The sequence below is a fragment of the Oncorhynchus gorbuscha genome, linkage group LG16 (genome assembly GCF_021184085.1).
Source record: "Oncorhynchus gorbuscha isolate QuinsamMale2020 ecotype Even-year linkage group LG16, OgorEven_v1.0, whole genome shotgun sequence".
Lineage (NCBI taxonomy): Eukaryota > Metazoa > Chordata > Actinopteri > Salmoniformes > Salmonidae > Oncorhynchus > Oncorhynchus gorbuscha.
Genome location: NC_060188.1, coordinates 69387505 through 69393504, shown reverse-complemented (window position 1 = coordinate 69393504; position 6000 = coordinate 69387505).

Here is a 6000-nt window from a genome sequence, read left to right as displayed (position 1 = left end):
CTTCCATTCATTTATTTTATTGGTACCGGTTACTTTCAGACGAGTCCCGTTACACTTGTGTGTCAAATTATTTCACTGTATCACAATTCCAGTGGGTCAGAAGTTTACATACACTAAGTTGACTGTGCATTTAAACAGCTTGGAGAATTCCAGAAAATTACGTCATGGCTTTAGAGGCTTCTGATAGGGGCTAATTGACATAATTTTAGTAAATTGGAGGTGTACCTGTGGATGTATTTCAAGGCCTACCTTCAAACTCAGTGTCTCTTTGCTTGACATCATGGGAAATTCAAAAGAAATCAGCCAAGACCTCAGAACTTTTTTGTAGACCCCTACAAGTCTGGTTCATCATTGGGAGCAATTTCCAAACGCCTGAAGGTACCACGTTCATCTGTACAAACAATAGTAGTCATCATACCGCTCAGGAAGGAGACCTGTCTCCTAGAGATGAGCGTACTTTGGTGCGAAAAGTTCAAATCAATCCCAGAACAACAGCAAATAACCTTATGAAGATGCTGGAGGAAACAGGTACAAAAGTATCTATATCCACAGTAAAACGAGTCCTATATCGACATAACCTGAAAGGTCACTCAGCAAGGAAGAAGCCACTGCTCCAAACCCGCCATGAAAAAGCCAGACTACGGTTTGCAACTGCACATGGGGACAAAGATCGTACTTTTTGGAGAAATGTCCTCTGGTCTGATGAAACAAAAATAGAACTGTTTGGCCATAATGACCATCGTTATGTTTAGAGGAAAAAGATGGAGTCTTGCATGCCAAAGAACCCCATCCCAACCGTGAAGCATGGGGGTGGCAGCATCATGTTGTGGGGGTACTTTATTGCAGTAGGGACTGGTGCACTCACAAAATAGATGGCATCATGAGACAGGAAAAGTATGTGGATATATTGAAGCAACATCTCAAGACATCAGTCAGGAAGTTAAAGCTTGAATCTTCCAAATAGATAATGACCCCACGCATACTTCCAATGTTGTGGCAAAATGGCATAAGGACAACAAAGTCAAGGTATTGGAGTGGCCATCACAAAGCTCTGACCTCAATCCCACAGAAAATTTGTGGGCAGAACTGAAAAAAGTGATTGCGATTAAGGATACCTACAAACCTGACTCAGTTACAGCAGCTCTGTCAGGAGGAATGGGCCAAGATTCACCCAATTTATTGAGGGAAGCTTGTGGAAGGCTACCTGAAACGTTTGACCCAAATTAAACAATTTAAAGGCAATGCTACCAAATACTTATTGAGTGTATGTAAACCTCTCACCCACTGGGAATGTGATGAAAGGAATAAAAGCTTAAATAAATAATTCTCTCTACTATTATTCTGACATTTCACATTCTTAAAATAAAGTGGTGATCCTAACTGACCTAACAGGGAATTTTTACAAGTATTAAATGTCAGTAATTGTGAAAAACAGAGTTTAATTGTATTTGGCTAAGGTGTATGTTAACTTCCGACTTCAACTGTATATATAGTGGCAAGAAAAAGTATGTGAACCCTTTGGAATTACCTGGATTTCTGCATAAATTGGTCGTAAGATTTTATCTGATCTTCATCTTCACAACAATAGACAAACACAGTCTGCTTAAACAAATAACACACACATTTGGTATTTTTCTTGTTTATATTGAATACATCATTTAAACATTCACAGTGTAGGTTGGAAAAGTATGTGAACCTCTAGGCAAATGTTTTATTTATCTGTTATTTTACCAGGTAATTGACTGAGATGACTGCAAGAGATGACTGCAAGAGCACAGCGCAGAATGCTCAATGAGATTAAGTCGAATCTTAGTGTCAGCTCAAGACTGGAACGTGCTAACATCTCGGTTGACGAGTCTACGATACGTAAAACACTAAACAAGAATGGTGTTCATGGGAGGGCACCACGAAAGAAGCCACTGTTGTCCAAAACAAACATTGCTGCACATCTGAAGTTCGCAAAAGAGCATCTGGATGTTCTGCAGCGCTACTGGCCAAATATTCTGTGGACAGATAAAACTAAAGTTGAGTTGTTTGGAGGAACACACAACACTATGTGTGGAGAAAAAAAGGCACAGCACACCAACATCAAAACCTCATCCCAACTGTAAAGTATGGTGGAGAGAGCATCATGGTTTGGAGCTGCTTAGCTGCCTCAGGGCCTGGACAGTTTGCTATCATCGATGGAAAAATGAATTCCAAAGTTTATCAAAACATTTTGCAGGAGAATGTAAGTCTATCTGTCTGCCAATTGAAGCTCAACAGAAGTTGGGTGATGCAACGGGACAATGACCCAAATCACAGAAGTAAATCAACAACAGAATGGCTTCAACAGAAGAAAATACACCTTCCGGAGTTGCCCAGTCAGAGTCCTGACCTGGGAGTGGTTTAAGTGAGGAAGGAAAATGAGCTGATCTTGGCAGAGAGGTTTGGAAATCGCTTTCTTGTTGGTCTATTAACTAATTTACCGCATGGTGATGTCACCATGGAAGACCAAATCTCCATCCTTCCAAAACAGCTCTTACACTAAAAGGGCATTACATAATTTTCACAATTTCACAGTATTATTCCAACCTCGTAGTGTGGAAATATAAATAAAACAACGTTTTTGACTGCATGGTCCTTTCAGAATCACGTCACACCTCTATCACCACAAGGAGGTGCTTTGGAACAACAAATGTTAAGCTCCCTTCAGTAAGCATGCAACAGGTAAACTAACTTGTATTCAGATGACATTGGGGCTTACATTTTTATGTTATTTTAAAGTTATTTGTATCTGATTTAAATGTTTTTTTAGAACACTGCCATATCTAATTGGATGTAGAAATCACTGCAAAACAATCCAATACATATTACAATGTATAAGTAGATAATACAGTCAGTAGTTACATCACACTAATGCTTTTGGCCTTGTGCAGTGTCAAGCCAAACAATGAACACCAGGCTGCTGGGGGCACAATGGGAGAGCCCAGTGCTGATATTATGACCTCTGACCTCTATTGTTATAGCTGATCGGGCTCGGCATGTGACTAGACGACAGCTGGGGCCACAGATGGAAAGGGGACGCTTACTAAGACACAAGCCCCCTGGAAGGCCTTAAGTTTTCCTCATCATCATCATCATCAACATCATCATCATCATCATCATCATCATCATCATCATCATCATCATCATCATCATCATCATATTCAATTACATGGATACCTTCTGTCTTTATGACTTTCTAACTCCTTGTTGAAACGAAATCTTTCTCTGGTTGAAAGGAAAATGTATACACCAGCTGAGTGCACATGCACACATCTTAAGTCCCTGTGTTTGTATACAGTGCATTCAGAAAGTATTCAAACTCCTTGAATTATTCAATTTGATTATAAATCGGATTCAATTGTTTTTTTCCCTCATCAATCTACACACAATACCCCATAATGACAAAGCAAAAAAGTTTTTTAGAAAAATAATAACTGAAATATCACATTTACATAAGTATTCAGACCCTTTACTCAGTACTTTGTTGAAGCATCTCTGGCAGTGATTACAGCCTCGAATCTTCTTGGGTATGACGCTACAACTGTATTTGGGGAGTATCTCCAATTCTTCTCTGCAGATACGCACACGCACGCACGCACGCACGCACGCACGCACGCACGCACGCACGCACGCACGCACGCACACACACACACACACACACACACACACACACACACACACACACACACACACACACACACACACACACACACACACACACACACACACACACACACACACACACACACACACACGCTCCAGTTTCATTGTCAGATGGAGGTCTGGCAGACAGACAGGCAGAGGGAAACCCCACTCCTTCATTGTGATGTATGGAGATGTCTGAACAGAGCCCCACCAATCCTGCTTTATTCGCCACACCACCCCTGCCATGACACAGGGGAGGGAAAATATCAACATGCTGGCCGGCGCAATGGAGTGCAGGCCTTGGAGTGTGGACATCCACAATGGCCTCAGCTTAACAGCCATAAATTCATAATATGCCCTCAAGGAAGACCAAATGGGTTAAGGAGGCCAGGAGTCACGCATCTCTGTTTTCTCTGGGATTCGTGAATGAGTTACTGAGTCTGAGTGCACGGAGTAGGAACAGTATAGTACAAGGCAAATACAGGAGCACTGCTCAGCCAACAACAGAAATGGCCATAATACATAGGCCACAAGAACTGACAATGATAGTAGATGCAAAAGAACAGCAATTGGGGCCTTGTTTTAAGCAGATATTCAATGTTTTACAGTATACTTGGAGTATCAACAAAGTGGTCCTTTCTGAAGAACAGTGTGTGGGTTAGAGTAAGAGGACTGGGGAATAGGGCAGAACGAGAAAGAGACAGAAGGGGAGAAAAGAAGGAACGGGAAGAAAAGGGGTTAAAGGGAGACAGAGATAGAGATTAGATGAGGGTGATCGATGGGAGGACAAGTAGACAGGATCAATCCTATAGTATATAGAGGCCATCTCGTCACAACAACACACCCTGACACACACACAAGCACACATGCATGCAAGCATGCACACACACACACACACACACACACACACACACACACACACACACACACACACACACACACACACACACACACACACACACACACACACACACACACACACACACACACACACACACACACACACACACACACACACACACACACACACACACACACACACACACACACACACACACACACACACACACACACACACACGCAATCACAGGGCCTCAAAAGGGTGTAGCTCAGATTGTGCAAATGTCTAGACACACACTAACAAAGAATAATGGCTGCTATTTTTGTACTCCTGCGAAAAGGCACATTTTTCTCACTGTACTGACTGAGACTGGGCTGAAACTCAGAAATAATGATTAGGGGGAAAGGCTGGGCAAAACGTTTCATTCTAACACAGGGAGGGTCTGAAACATGTCTCTGTGCATTCACACTCATACTGGAAGCATTCTAGAGGGAGAGAGGCTGTATGTCCTTAAACAACCAGCATGACCTTTCATGTTTACAGGTGGAGTATCACGCACAAAAACATACAATATTATTCCCATCAAAAGCACTAAAGTACACTACATTATGAAAAGTATGTGGACACCTGCTCTACAAAAATCTCATTGCAAAATCATGGGCATTAATATGGACTTGGTCCCCCCTTTGTTGCTATAACAGCCTCCACTCTTCTGGGAATGCTGTCCACTAGATGTTAGAACATTGCTGTGGGAACTTCTTTTCAGCCACAAGAGCTTAGTGAGGTTGGGCACTGATGTCGGGCGATTAGGCCTGGCTCGCAGTCAGCATTCCAAAGGTGGAGTTAAGGTCAGGGCTCTGTACAGGCTAGTCAAGTTCTTCCACACCGATCTCGACAAACCATTTCTGTATTGACCTCGCTTTGTGCATGGGGAATTGTCATGCTAAACAGGAAAGGGCCTTCCCCAAACTGTTGCCATAAAGTTGGAAGCACAGAATTGTCTAGAATGTCATGTATGCTGTAGCGTTAAGATTTCCCTTCACTAGAACTAAAGGGCTAGACCGAACCATAAAAAACAGCCCCAGACCATTATTCATCCTCCACCAAACTTTACAATTGGCACTATGCATTCGAGCAGGTGGCGTTCTCCTAGCATCCGTCAAACCCAGATTCGTTCATCTGACTGCCAGATGGTGAAGTGTGATTTATTACTCCAGAGAACCCATTTCCATTGTTCCAGAGTCCAATGGCGGTGAGCTTTACACCACTCAGGCCAACGCTTGGCATTGCGCATGGTGATCTTAGGCTTGTGTGCAGCTGCTTGGCCATGGAAAACCATTTCATGAAGCTCCCGACGAACAGTTATTGTGTTGACTTTGCATCCAGAGGCAGTTTGGAACTCGGTAGTGAGTTTTGCAACCTGAGGACAGCACTTACAGTTGACTGGGGCAGATCTAGCAGGACAGAAATTTGACAAACAGACTTGT